This window comes from Spea bombifrons, chromosome 3 (genome assembly GCF_027358695.1).
Source record: "Spea bombifrons isolate aSpeBom1 chromosome 3, aSpeBom1.2.pri, whole genome shotgun sequence".
In the NCBI taxonomy this organism is placed as follows: domain Eukaryota; kingdom Metazoa; phylum Chordata; class Amphibia; order Anura; family Pelobatidae; genus Spea; species Spea bombifrons.
This window is the reverse complement of record NC_071089.1, coordinates 49,602,870-49,617,890: the sequence shown is the minus strand read 5'-3', so window position 1 is coordinate 49,617,890 and position 15,021 is coordinate 49,602,870. Positions and strand designations below refer to the sequence as shown.

General features: G+C 44.9%; 5 non-coding genes across 5 annotated transcripts; all 5 read left to right on the top strand.

The window, feature by feature from the left end:
- Nucleotides 1-1,395: 1,395 nt before the first annotated feature.
- TRNAF-GAA (transfer RNA phenylalanine (anticodon GAA)) lies at nt 1,396-1,468 on the top strand. The gene has a single exon. It is a non-coding gene; the product is annotated as a tRNA-Phe (tRNA).
- A 1,386-nt stretch (nt 1,469-2,854) lies between these two features.
- On the top strand, nt 2,855-2,927 carry TRNAF-GAA (transfer RNA phenylalanine (anticodon GAA)). Its single transcript has one exon. It is a non-coding gene; the product is annotated as a tRNA-Phe (tRNA).
- Nucleotides 2,928-3,256: 329 nt separating this feature from the next.
- On the top strand, nt 3,257-3,329 carry TRNAF-GAA (transfer RNA phenylalanine (anticodon GAA)). Its single transcript has one exon. It is a non-coding gene; the product is annotated as a tRNA-Phe (tRNA).
- An 8,507-nt stretch (nt 3,330-11,836) lies between these two features.
- TRNAF-GAA (transfer RNA phenylalanine (anticodon GAA)) lies at nt 11,837-11,909 on the top strand. Its single transcript has one exon. It is a non-coding gene; the product is annotated as a tRNA-Phe (tRNA).
- Nucleotides 11,910-12,465: 556 nt separating this feature from the next.
- On the top strand, nt 12,466-12,538 carry TRNAY-GUA (transfer RNA tyrosine (anticodon GUA)). Its single transcript has one exon. It is a non-coding gene; the product is annotated as a tRNA-Tyr (tRNA).
- Nucleotides 12,539-15,021: the final 2,483 nt, after the last annotated feature.

Genomic DNA, 15,021 nt, shown 5'->3' with positions numbered 1-15,021 from the left:
AAGCCGGATGTTTAAATATTCTCATCGTGCAGCAGTTTACTGGCAATTAAACAGGCTTTCCTGTCCCGTGCAGATTTGCTAGCAAAAATTTCTTTCATACCAAAATAGCTCAGTTGGGACAGCATTAGACTGAAGATCTACAGGTCCCTGGTTTGATCCCGGGTTTCAGCACACATGCTCGCTTATTTTTAAGAAGAATGGGCTGTACTTTGTAAGCCAGCTGTTTAAATATTCTCATGGTGCAGCAGTTTACTGGCTATTAAACAGGCTTTCCCATCACGTGCAGATTTGCTAGCTGCATTTCCTTGCATGCCGAAATAGCTCAGTTGGGAGAGTGTTAGACTGAAGATCTAAAGGTCCCTGGCTCGATCCCGGGTTTCGACACACATGCTCGCATGTTTTTAAGAAGAATGGGCTGTACTTTGTAAGCCAGATGTTTAAATATTCTCATGGTGCAGCAGTTTACTGGCTATTAAACAGGCTTTCCCATCCCGTGCAGATTTGCTAGCAGCGTTTTTTTGCACGCCGAAATAGCTCAGTTGGGAGAGCGTTAGACTGAAGATCAAAAGGTCTCGGGTTTCTGCACACATGCTCTCTTGCTTTTGAAGACGAATGAGCTGTACTTTGTAAGCCAGATGTTTAAATATTCTCATGGTGCAGCAGTTTACTGGCTATTAAACAGGCTTCCCCATCCCATGTACTTTTGCTAGCAGCGTTTTTTTGCACGCCGAAATAGCTCAGTTGGGAGAGCGTTAGACTGAAGATCAAAAGGTCTCGGGTTTCTGCACACATGCTCTCTTGCTTTTGAAGACGAATGAGCTGTACTTTGTAAGCCAGATGTTTAAATATTCTCATGGTGCAGCAGTTTACTGGCTATTAAACAGGCTTCCCAAATCCATGTGCTGTTGCTAGCAGCATTTTCTAGCAGCATTTTCTAGCAGCATTTTCTAGCAGCATTTTCTAGCAGCATTTTCTAGCATGCCGAAATAGCTCAGTTGAGAGAGCGTTAGACGGAAGATCTAAAGGTCCCTGGCTCGATCCCGGGTTTCAACACACATGCTCGCTTATTTTTAAGAAGAATGGGCTGTACTTTGTAAGCCAGATGTTTAAATATTCTCATGGTGCAGCAGTTTACTGGCTATTAAACAGGCTTTCCCATCCCGTGCAGATTTGCTAGCAGCGTTTTTTTGCACGCCGAAATAGCTCAGTTGGGAGAGCGTTAGACTGAAGATCAAAAGGTCTCGGGTTTCTGCACACATGCTCTCTTGCTTTTGAAGACGAATGAGCTGTACTTTGTAAGCCAGATGTTTAAATATTCTCATGGTGCAGCAGTTTACTGGCTATTAAACAGGCTTCCCCATCCCATGTACTTTTGCTAGCAACATTTTCTTGCATGCCGAAATAGCTCAGTTGGGAGAGCGTTAGACTGAAGATCTAAAGGTCCCTGGTTCGATCCCGGGTTTCGGCACACATGATCACTTGCTTTTGAAGACGAATGAGCTGTACTTTGTAAGCCACTATTAAACAGGCTATTAAACAGGCTATTAAACAGGCTTTCCTGTCCCGTGCAGACTTGCTAGCAGCATTTTCTTGCATGCCGAAATAGCTCAGTTGGGAGATCGTTAGACTGAAGATCTAAAGGTCCCTGGTTCGATCGCGGGTTTCGGCACACATGTTCGCTTATTTTTAAGAAGAATGGGCTGTACTTTGTAAGCCAGATGTTTAAATATTCTCATGGTGCAGCAGTTTACTGGCTATTAAACAGGCTTCCCCATCCCATGTACTTTTGCTAGCAGCTTTTTCTTGCATGCCAAAATAGCTCAGTTGGGAGAGCGTTAGACTGAAGATCTAAAGGTCCCTGGTTCGATCCTGGGTTTCGGCACACATGCTTGCTTGATTTTGAAGACGAATGAGCTGTACTTTGTAAGCCGGATGTTTAAATATTCTCATCGTGCAGCAGTTTACTGGCAATTAAACAGGCTTTCCCGTCCCGTGCAGATTTGCTAGCAAAAAATTTCTTTCATGCCAAAATAGCTCGGTTGGGACAGCATTAGACGGAAGATCTACAGGTCCCTGGTTTGATCCCGGGTTTCAGCACACATGCTCGCTTATTTTTAAGAAGAATGGGCTGTACTTTGTAAGCCAGCTGTTTAAATATTCTCATGGTGCAGCAGTTTACTGGCTATTAAACAGGCTTTCCCATCACGTGCAGATTTGCTAGCTGCTTTTCCTTGCATGCCGAAATAGCTCAGTTGGGAGAGTGTTAGACTGAAGATCTAAAGGTCCCTGGCTCGATCCCGGGTTTCGACACACATGCTCGCATATTTTTAAGAAGAATGGGCTGTACTTTGTAAGCCAGATGTTTAAATATTCTCATGGTGCAGCAGTTTACTGGCTATTAAACTTGCTTTCCCATCCCGTGCAGATTTGCTAGCAGCGTTTTTTTGCACGCCGAAATAGCTCAGTTGGGAGAGCGTTAGACTGAAGATCAAAAGGTCTCGGGTTTCTGCACACATGCTCTCTTGCTTTTGAAGACGAATGAGCTGTACTTTGTAAGCCAGATGTTTAAATATTCTCATGGTGCAGCAGTTTACTGGCTATTAAACAGGCTTCCCCATCCCATGTACTTTTGCTAGCAGCGTTTTTTTGCACGCCGAAATAGCTCAGTTGGGAGAGCGTTAGACTGAAGATCAAAAGGTCTCGGGTTTCTGCACACATGCTCTCTTGCTTTTGAAGACGAATGAGCTGTACTTTGTAAGCCAGATGTTTAAATATTCTCATGGTGCAGCAGTTTACTGGCTATTAAACAGGCTTCCCCATCCCATGTACTTTTGCTAGCAGCGTTTTCTTGCATGCCAAAATAGCTCAGTTGGGAGAGCGTTAGACTGAAGATCTAAAGGTCCCTGGTTCGATCCCGGGTTTCGGCACACATGATCACTTGCTTTTGAAGACGAATGAGCTGTACTTTGTAAGCCACTATTAAACAGGCTATTAAACAGGCTTTCCTGTCCCGTGCAGACTTGCTAGCAGCATTTTCTTGCATGCCGAAATAGCTCAGTTGGGAGATCGTTAGACTGAAGATCTAAAGGTCCCTGGTTCGATCGCGGGTTTCGGCACACATGTTCGCTTATTTTTAAGAAGAATGGGCTGTACTTTGTAAGCCAGATGTTTAAATATTCTCATGGTGCAGCAGTTTACTGGCTATTAAACAGGCTTCCCCATCCCATGTACTTTTGCTAGCAGCATTTTCTTGCATGCCGAAATAGCTCAGTCGGGAGAGCGTTAGACTGAAGATCTAAAGGTCCCTGGTTCGATCCCGGGTTTCGGCACACATGCTCGCTTATTTCCAGTGGCGTCGGCAGGGGGGGGCAGAGTTGGCCATGGCCCCCCTACATTATGCTGTGCCCCCCAGTGTGCCCCCCCAATTGACCCGGCTCACAACCGGGATGTTTCCCGGTGTGCCGGCACAGTTGAAATTGCAGCCGATGCGTTTGACAGTTTCAAAGCAGCTTTAAAACCGAGGCGGTTTTACAGCCGCTTTGAAACTGTCAGCCGCTGGCCGCTTAATGGCTTGCCGGCATGCCAATCATTGAGGCTCTTCGTCCCGCCCCTTTGAAGATGCTCAAGGGGGCGGGCACTTACGGAACAGATGCTGTGACAGAGAGCACGCGGTAGAAGAGCAAGAGAGCAGCGGTGTTGAGGCAGAAAAACGAAGACCTTCAAAAAAGTAATTATTTAATTTAAAAAAATAGTTCATAAGCAGAAGGGTCTTCAAATGTAATGTGTTATTAGAAGTAATGCACTAGAGTAAGTACACCAGATCTCACTGGAGGAGGCACATTAACAAGGGGGGGCTGCCTTGGGAAAATTAAATACAAAAAGATGGTGGCTGGCAGGCTGGGGACATAATTACACATCAGGGGGGGTTAATACACATTTGTATGGGGGCCATTATAATAAACATTACAAGGGGTTGGTGCATCAATACACAAGGGAGTGGGGCAGGCTGGGGGCATCAAATAAATCAATACACAAGGGAGGGGGGCTGGCTGGGGGCATCAAATAAATCAATACACAAGGGAGGGGTCTGGCTGGGGGCATCAAATAAATCAATACACAAGGGAGGGGGGCTGGCTGGTGGCATCAAATAAATCAATACACAAGGGAGGGGGGCTGGCTGGGGGCATCAAATAAATCAATACACGAGGGAGGCTGGCTGGGGGCATCAAATAAATCAATACACAAGGGAGGGGGGCTGGCTGGGGGCATCAAATAAATCAATACACAAGGGAGGGGGGCTGGCTGGGGGCATCAAATAAATCAATACACAAGGGAGGGGGCTGGCTGGTGGCATCAGATAAATCAATACACAAGGGTGTATAGCAAAAATGCACAAAGGAGGGTGGCTAGGGGGGGCACAAATACACAAGGGGCAATACACACAAACAACAGAGCAATGTGGAAAGCATTTTTATACTAGTAGTAGTATATAATTAATAATATTAGTAGGTTATCCCATCCTGATGTGGGGGTCCATGTGGCAGCAAAGCCTGTCCTGGGGTATGTATTTGGGTGTCAGTGTGGCAGAACCTGTCCTGATATGAGTTTGGTCATCTGTTTCCTGGCACTACTTGCTGTAGGGTTAAATAGAACTTTGTAATTTTTATTTATCCAGATTTTGTGGTCACTTCAGAGGACAAAACTTTCTAGGCCTAGAAATCAGTGAGAGGAAAAAGGTATTGTGTTATTTACTCTTATTTCAATCTGAATATATTATTAAAAAGGAAACGGAGATGTTGGTTCAGAGTTTGTGGAACTCAATTCTTGATTTCATTATACAGGACACTATTCCCCTTTGGTTTCACAGGCCTTCACAGACCAAGTGGTACTCAGCTTAGTTATATGCAGCTGTATGCATTGTGTTATCTGTGATGAGGTGTTCATTTGGTGACGCAGCGCTAAGATGGTTGTGATGCATTAATGGCTAAAAGTTTTGTTGAAGTTTCCATTATGTCTAATCTCCTTAATTTATTTGGGCCTTTTAACTTTTGATTTTTGGGATTTTAATAATGTGATAAAAAAGAATGATTTATAGTTGTTTGGATGTCAAATAGTGTGTCAAATTCTGTTGATCTGTATCGGCTAAGTTTCCATACATTATTTATGTATACCTGCAAATACAGGGTTTTTTTTTATCTCATTCAGTTGCGTGTGCTGTTTCCATGTGTTGTTTATTTGATCTATACCTGAACTACAGGGTGTAAGTAAAAGAGCGGTGTGGTTTAGTGAATGAGGGGACAAAGGGACTCTGGGGATGATTACAGGGGAGAGGATCTCTCAATGTCACGGTGCAGTCAGAAGGAAGGAAGACTGTACTGACTCTCACAGTCTTCCCCTGATCTGCAGTCAGTGTGGCAAATATATTGGCAGCAGGGTCTAATATTAACATATATTGGCTGCAGGGGCTAATATTAATATATATCGGAAGCTGGGACTAATATTTATATATATCGGCAGCAGGGGCTAATATTAATATATATTGGCTGCAGGGCCTATTATCAATAAATATAGGCTGCAGGGGCTAATATTTATATATATTGGCTGCAGGGACTAATAATATATCGGCAGTATGGGCTAATATTTATATATGTTGGCAGCAGGGTATAATTTCTATGTATATCGACAGCAGGGTATAATATAAGTATGTATCCGCAGCAGGGGCTAATATTAATATATATCCGCAGCAGGGGTTAATATTAAATATATCGGAAGCAGGGTGTAATATTTCTATATATCGGAAGCAGGGTCTAATATTTATATATATTGTCAACAGGGGCTAATATTAAAGAATGAAAAATAACTGTCACTTTAGCTGTTATTTTGAAATCATATTTTAATCACAGTCTTTACTTCAAAGAGATAAATACATGTTATGTAGTTAAAAATGAACGTCTAACGTGTGTATGTATGTATGTGTATATCCCGGGTTTCGGCACACGTGCTCGTTTATTTTTAAGAAGAATGGGCTGTACTTTGTAAGCCAGATGTTTAAATATTCTCACGGTGCAGCAGTTTACTGGCTATTAAACAGGCTTTCCCATCCCGTGCAGATTTGCTAGGAGCAATTGTTTGTACGCCGAAATAGCTCAGTTGGGAGAGCGTTAGACTGAAGATCTAAAGATCTCTGGTTCGATCCCGGGTTTCGGCACATATGCTCGCTTGCTTTTGAAGACGAATGAGCTGTACTTTGTAAGCCGGAAGTTTAAATATTCTCATGGTGCAGCAGTTTACTGGCTATTAAACAGGCTTTCCTGTCCCGTGCAGACTTGCTAGCAGCATTTTCTTGCATGCCGAAATAGCTCAGTTGGGAGAGCGTTAGACTGAAGATCTAAAGGTCCTTGGTTCAACCCCGGGTTTCGGCACACATGATCACTTGCTTTTGAAGACGAATGAGCTGTACTTTGTAAGCCAGATGTTTAAATATTCTCATGGTGCAGCAGTTTACTGGCTATTAAACAGGCTTTCCTGTCCCATGCAGACTTGCTAGCAGCATTTTCTTGCATGCCGAAATAGCTCAGTTGGGAGAGCGTTAGACTGAAGATCTAAAGGTCCCTGGTTCGATCGCGGGTTTCGGCACACATGTTCGCTTATTTTTAAGAAGAATGGGCTGTACTTTGTAAGCCAGATGTTTAAATATTCTCATGGTGCAGCAGTTTACTGGCTATTAAACAGGCTTCCCCATCCCATGTACTTTTGCTAGCAGCATTTTCTTGCATGCCGAAATAGCTCAGTTGGGAGAGCGTTAGACTGAAGATCTAAAAGTCCCTGGTTCGATCCCGGGTTTCGGCACACATGGTCGCTTATTTTTAAGAAGAATGGGCTGTACTTTGTAAGCCAGATGTTTAAATATTCTCATGGTGCAGCAGTTTACTGGCTATTAAGCAGGCTTTCCCATCCCGTGCAGATTTGCTAGCAGCGTTTTTTTGTACGCCGAAATAGCTCAGTTGGGAGAGCGTTAGACTGAAGATCTAAAGGTCCCGGGTTTCTGCACACATGCTCTCTTGCTTTTGAAGACGAATGAGCTGTACTTTGTAAGCCAGATGTTTAAATATTCTCATGGTGCAGCAGTTTACTGGCTATTAAACAGGCTTCCCAAATCCATGTGCTGTTGCTAGCAGCATTTTCTAGCAGCATTTTCTAACAGCATTTTCTAACAGCATTTTCTAGTATGCCGAAATAGCTCAGTTGGGAGAGCGTTAGACTAAAGGTCCCTGGTTCGATGCCGGGTTTTGGCATACATGCTCACTTGCTTTTGAAGACGAATGAGCTGTACTTTGTAAGCCAGATGTTTAAATATTCTCATGGTGCAGCAGTTTACTGGCTATTAAACAGGCTTCCCCATCCCATGTACTTTTGCTAGCAGCATTTTCTTGCATGCCGAAATTGCTCAGTTGGGAGAGCGTTAGACTGAAGATCTAAAGGTCCCTGGTTCGATCCCGGTTTTCGGCACACATGATCGCTTGCTTTTGAAGACGAATGAGCTGTACTTTGTAAGCCAGATGTTTAAATATTCTCATGGTGCAGCAGTTTACTGGCTATTAAACAGGCTTCCCCATCCCATGTACTTTTGCTAGCAGCATTTTCTTGCATGCCGAAATTGCTCAGTTGGGAGAGCGTTAGACTGAAGATCTAAAGGTCCCTGGTTCGATCCCGGTTTTCGGCACACATGATCGCTTGCTTTTGAAGACGAATGAGCTGTACTTTGTAAGCCAGATGTTTAAATATTCTCATGGTGCAGCAGTTTACTGGCTATTAAACAGGCTTCCCCATCCCATGTACTTTTGCTACCAGCATTTTCTTGCATGCCGAAATAGCTCAGTTGGGAGAGCGTTAGACTGAAGATCTAAAGGTCCCTGGTTCGATCCCATGTTTCGCCACACATGCTCTCTTGCTTTTGAAGACGAATGAGCTGTACTTTGTAAGCCAGATGTTTAAATATTCTCATGGTGCAGCAGTTTACTGGCTATTAAACAGGCTTCCCCATCCCATGTACTTTTGCTAGCAGCATTTTCTTGCATGCCGAAATAGCTCAGTTGGGCGAGCGTTAGACTGAAGATCTATAGGTCCCTGGTTCGATCCCGGGTTTCGGCACACGTGATCACTTGCTTTTGAAGACGAATGAGCTGTACTTTGTAAGCCACTATTATACAGGCTATTAAACAGGCTTTCCTGTCCCGTGCAGACTTGCTAGCAGCATTTTCTTGCATGCCGAAATAGCTCAGTTGGGAGATCGTTAGACTGAAGATCTAAAGGTCCCTGGTTCGATCGCGGGTTTCGGCACACATGTTCGCTTATTTTTAAGAAGAATGGGCTGTACTTTGTAAGCCAGATGTTTAAATATTCTCATGGTGCAGCAGTTTACTGGCTATTAAACAGGCTTCCCCATCCCATGTACTTTTGCTAGTAGCATTTTCTTGCGTGCCGAAATAGCTCAGTTGGGAGTAGGGCTGAAACAACTAATCGATAAAATCGATTATAATCGATAATGAAAATCGTCATCAACGAATTTCATCATCGATTAATCGGATCGATTTTTATCGATTATAAAAAGAGGTTTTTTTCAGAGCAAATGCTCTGAAAAACTCCTCTCCTTATATAATCCGACCTCAAACAGAGATCGGATTATAACACCGGAATCCAGATCCCCCGCGACGCTGCAGGGGACCTGGATTCCCCTCACTGTCGGCCGGTCTCTCACTTCCGTCTCTCTCCCCCTCCCATCTGCCTCCTCCCCCCTCCCATACATCACTCTGCCTCTCTACCCGGCACCGTTACTGACAGGCACTTTCCCTGCAGCTCCATAGAAGCCTCAGTGTAAGTGAAGGTGAGTAACGGAGTCTGTCTGTGCGATGCAGACCCCCACCGGCTGACAGAGAATCATCCTCTCTGACTCGCACAGACAGACTCCGTTACTGCCCTTCACTTACACTGTGGCTTCTATGAAGCTGCAGTGAAAGTGCCTTCAGTAACGGAGCCGGGTAGAGAGGCAGAGCGGTGTATGGGAGGGGGGAGGAGTCAGAGGGGTGCATGGGAGCCACCCTCCAATACACCACTCTGGCTCCTCCCCCTCTCATACGCCACTCTGCCTCTCTACCCGGCTCCCTGGTGTCTTGTCAGAAACGGAGGTTCACAGGAGGCAGAGTGGAGTATGGGAGGGGGGAGGAGGCAAAGTGATGTATGGGAGGGGGAGGAGCCAACGTGATGCATGGGAGGAGCCAGAGTGGAGTATGGGAGGGGGAGGAGCCAGAGTGGTGTATGGGAGGAGGCAGAGTGGAGTATGGGAGGGGGAGGAGCCAAAGTGATGTATGGGAGGGGAGGAGGCAGAGTTGTATATGGGAGGGGGAGGAGGCAAAGTGCTGTATGGGAGGAGCCAAAGTGATGTATGGGCAGGGGAGGAGGCAGAGTGGTGTATGGGAGGGGGGAGGAGGCAGAGTGGAGTATGAGAGGGGAGGAGCCAGAGTGGTGTTTGGGAGGGGGAGGAGCCAGAGTGGCGTATGGGAGGGGAGGAGCCAGAATGGTGTATGGGAGGGGAAGGAGCCAACGTGATGTATGGGAGGAGGCAGAGTGGAGTATGGGAGGAGCCAGAGTGGGGTATGGGAGGGGAGGAGCCAGAGTGGTGTTTGGGAGGGGAGGAGGCAGAGTGGTGTTTGGGAGGGGAGGAGGCAGAGTGGTATATGGGAAGGGAGGAGCCAAAGTGATGTATGGGCGGGGGAGGAGGCAGAGTGGTGTATGAGAGGGGGGAGGATCCAGGGTGGTGTTTGGGAGGGGGAGGAGCCAGAGTGGTGTATGGGAGAGGAGGAGCCAGAGTGTTGTATGGGAGGGGAGGAGCCAGAGTGGTGTATGGGAGGGGAGGAGCCAGAGTGGTGTATGGGAGGGGGAGGAGCCAGAGTGGTGTATGGGTGAGTTATAGTGGTGTATGGGGGGTATTATGAATTTTTAGGGCATATAGGGGGTATAAGGCATATGGATATTAGGCATATCAGGGGGGCATAAACATATCTGGGGGTAAAAGGTATATCAGGGGGGTCAGTGGTATATAGGGGGTATAAGACATCGATATTAGGCATATCAGGGGGGCATAAAACAAATCTGGGGGTAAAAGGTATATCAGGGGGCTCAGTTGCATATCACTGGCATATAAGGAGTATAAGGCATATCAGGGGGCACAGTGGAATCTGGCATATAAGAGGTATAAGGCATATATGGGGGCAGAGTGGCAAGCTGGGGGTCAGATGTGCATAACTGGTTAAAAATAGTTAACATGTGAATTAATATTTACTAATTACTTTGTATTAAAACCTAGTTTGAGAAGCACCGTGTTTGGGTTCTTGTAGCTTTTATTATTATGTCAGTAAAATAAGAAGGTGAATAGAGAGAGGCCATTGCAATAAAGAGATGAAAGTGTAAATTGTACGTTTTTTATTGCAATTTTTCTTCAATTTAAAATGTATTTTTTTATCCGATTAATCGATTAATCGACAAAATAATCGGCCAACTAATCGATTATTAAAATAATCGTTAGTTGCAGCCCTAGTTGGGAGAGCGTTAGACTGAAGATCTAAAGGTCCCTGGTTCGATCCCGGGTTTCGGCACACATGATCACTTGCTTTTGAAGACGAATGAGCTGTACTTTGTAAGCCACTATTAAACAGGCTATTAAACAGGCTTTCCTGTCCCGTGCAGACTTGCTAGCAGCATTTTCTTGCATGCCGAAATAGCTCGGTTGGGAGATCGTTAAACTGAAGATCTAAAGGTCCCTGGTTCGATCGCGGGTTTCGGCACACATGTTCGCTTATTTTTAAGAAGAATGGGCTGTACTTTGTAAGCCAGATGTTTAAATATTCTCATGGTGCAGCAGTTTACTGGCTATTAAACAGGCTTCCCCATCCCATGTACTTTTGCTAGCAGCGTTTTCTTGCATGCCGAAATAGCTCGGTTGGGAGATCGTTAGACTGAAGATCTAAAGGTCCCTGGTTCGATCGCGGGTTTCAGCACACATGCTCGCTTATTTGTAAGAAGAATGGGCTGTACTTTGTAAGCCAGCTGTTTAAATATTCTCATGGTGCAGCAGTTTACTGGCTATTAAACAGGCTTTCCCATCCCGTGCAGATTTGCTAGCAGCATTTCCTTGCATGCCGAAATAGCTCAGTTGGGAGAGCGTTAGAATGAAGATCTAAAGGTCCCTGGCTCGATCCCGGTTTTCGACACACATGCTCGCTTATTTTTAAGAAGAATGGGCTGTACTTTGTAAGCCAGATGTTTAAATATTCTCATGGTGCAGCAGTTTACTGGCTATTAAACAGGCTTACCCATCCCGTGCAGATTTGCTAGCAGCGTTTTTTTGCACGCCGAAATAGCTCAGTTGGGAGAGCGTTAGACTGAAGATCAAAAGGTCTCGGGTTTCTGCACACATGCTCTCTTGCTTTTGAAGACGAATGAGCTGTACTTTGTAAGCCAGATGTTTAAATATTCTCATGGTGCAGCAGTTTACTGGCTATTAAACAGGCTTTCCCGTCCTGTGCAGATTTTCTTGCAGTATTTTCTTGCAGTATTTTCTTGCGTACCGAAATAGCTCAGTTGGGAGAGCGTTGGACTGAAGATCTAAAGGTTCCTGGTTCGATCCCAGGTTTCGGCACACACACTCACTTGCTTTTGAAGACGAATGAGCTGTACTTTGGAAGCCGGATGTTTAAATATTCTCATGGTGCAGCAATTTACTGGTTATTAAACAGGCTTCTCCATCCCGTGTAGACTTGCTAGCAACTCTCTATTGCATGCCGAAATAGCTCAGTTGGGAGAGCGTTAGATTGAAGATCTAAAGGTCCCTGGTTCAATCCCAGGTTTCGGCACACAGGCTCATTTGCTTTTGAAGACGAATGAGCTGTACTTTGTAAGCTGGATGTTTAAATATTCTCATGGTGCAGCAGTTTACTGTCTATTAAACAGGCTTTCCCATCCCGTGCAGATTTGCTAGCAACATTTTCTTGCATGCCGAAATACCTCAGTTGGGAGAGCGTTAGACTGAAAATCTAAAGGTCTCTGGATCGATTCTGGGTTTAGGCACACCTGCTCGCTTATTTTCAAGAAGAATGGACTGTACTGTGTAAGCGGGATTTTTAAATATTTGCATGGTGCAGCAGTTTACTGGATAACAGGCTTTCCCATCCCATGTAGATTTGTTAGCAGCCTTATCTTGCATGCCGAAATAGCTCATTTGGGAGAGCGTTAGACTGAAGGTCCCTGGTTCGATCCCGGTTTTCTGAACGCATGCTTGCTTGCTTTTGAAGAAGAATAGGCTGTACTTTGTAAGCCGGATGTTTAAATATTCTCATGGTACAGCAGTTTACTGGTTATTAAACAGGCTTCCCCATCCCATGTAGACTTGCTAGCAGCCTTTTATTGCATGCCGAAATAGCTCAGTTGGGAGAGCGTTAGACTGTAGATCTAAAGGGCCCTGGTTTGATCCCGGGTTTCGGCACACCTGTTCGCTTATTTTCAAGAAGAATGGACTGTACTGTGTAAGCCGGATTTTTAAATATTCGCATGGTGCAGCAGTTTACTGGCTATTAAACAGGCTTCCCCATCCCATGTAGATTTGCTAGCAGCTGCCTCTTGAATGCCGAAACAGCTCAGTTGGGAGAGCGTTAGACTGAAGATTTAAAGATCCTGAGTTTCGTCACACCTGCTCGCTTATTTTTAAGAAGAATGGGCTGTACTTTGTAAGCCGAACGTTTAAATATTCTCATGGTGCAGCAGTTTACTGTCTATTAAACAGGCTTTCCCTTCCCGTGTAGATTGGCTAGGAGCCTTTCCTTGCGTGCCAAAACAGCTCAGTCGGGAGAGCGTCAGACTGAAGATCTAAAAGTTCCTTGTTCTATCCTGGCGCGCATTTCAAATGTTAAATATTCTTTTGGTGCTGCAGGTAACTAGCCATCAAACAGCCGCCTCTGTCCTATTTGGAATTTTCTAGCAGTCTCTGCCCACATTCTGAAATAGCTGAGATGGGAGCGTTAGCCTGAAGATCTATTATCTCTCCCCTTTCTCCTCATCTCTCATTATCTCACTCTTCTTTATTTCAATCTCTCTTATTTTTCTTTACCTTTCCCCTTTGTCCCTATATCTCCTACATTTCATTATTTCTTACAAAAAAGAACAATTATACTTTTATTGAATATATGTTGTATTTTTAAAACATCCAAAATAGACTGATAGACTGACTACAACTCCCATTATCTAAAAGCAGGTACATTAGATGTGCAAAAAGGATGGCATATTTGTGGGTATGTGTATTTTCTACATATATATAAATGGCAGATTGGTCCACCTAATCTAGCCATTTTTCCTGGTGTAAGGACTCAAATCAGTGCTTGGTCTGGTCCCATAGTAAGGATTGCTGTATGCCTATCCCATGCACTATTCCCTCACTGTATTAGCACCCTCCACTTCTGCCGGCACACTATTTATCTACCACTCCCTCAGTAAAGAAGAACTTTATTACATTACATTTAAGCCTTTGACCCTCTGGTCCTGTAATTTGTTAAATCCCTTAAAGTATTGAAATGTTTCTATTACATCTCCCCTCTCTCTGTTTTTTCCTTCAAACTATGTTAAGATAAATTAAAAAAAAAAATTATATATATATATATATATATATATATATATATATATATAAAGTTTATTTTTATGAGCAAGTCCAAAAAAGTCACATTAATACTTGCAAGAAAAGAGTAAAAATACTGGTACTTTAAAAGCTGGTAAGTGAACTCTAGCTGAATGCTACAAAGTCATGCAGTGCAGAGTAACTCATTTTTTGTCTGGTGACACCTGGAACAAAAGTTGGCAAGTATCCACTCCCTCTGTTACACACACACATTCATTATATTACACAAACACTTACACATTCATGCTAACGCACATACACATTTATGTTCACACACTTACATATTCACATTCATGCTCACACTTTCCCATACACACTGATGCTCATACACACATACGCACTGATGCTCATACACACATACACACTGATGATCATACACATATACACACTGATGCTCATACACACATACACACCGATGCTCATAAACACTGATGCTCATACACATATACACACTGATCATCAGTGGCGTCGGCAGGGGGGGCAGAGGGTGCCATGGCCCCCCTACATTATGCTGTGCCCCCCAGTTTTATTTTTTTGCACAGCCAGAATAGAGAGAAAGAGGCGCCGAGTGGTTGCTCAGGAGTAAGTTTTCAGCAGCTGCTCAGCGCTTCTCACTCGCCTCTGTTGCGGTGCCAGCATTTCATGCAGTGAAGCCACGCACACCGCGGCAGAGCAGGGAGACCGTGGGTAGATAGGGAGTAGAGGGTAGATAGGGAGACGGGGGGTAGATAGGGAGATGGGGGAAGAGGATAGATAGAGAGATGGGGAGAGGGTAAATAGGGCAGAAGGGAGTGAGAAAGGGTAGATAAGGAGAAGGGAGTATATAGGGCAGAAGGGGAAGATAGGGAAGAAGGGAGTGAGAAGGGAAAGATGGGGCAGAATGGAGTGAGAAGGGGTAGATAGGATGAAGGGAGGGAGAAGGGCTAGATAGGGAGAAGGGAGGGAGAAGGGGAAGATAGGGCAGAAGGGAGGGAGATGGGGTAGATAGGGCAGAGCGGCAGACCGAGGCCTCGCGATCCCACCACAGGACTTCTACAAGGTAAGTGAACTTCAAACGGGGGAGAGGGTAGATAGGGAGACAGGGAGTAGATAGGGAGATGGGGGAAGAGGGTAGATAGGGAGATAGGGGAGGGTAGATAGGGAGACGGGGGGAGGGTAGATAGGAGACGGGGAGGGTAGATAGGGAGACTGGGGGCGAGGGTAGATAGTGAGGAAGGGGTAGATAGGGAGAAAGGAGTGAGAAGGGGAAGATGGGGCAGAAGGGACTGAGAAGGGGTAGATAGGGCAGAAGGGAGTGCTTC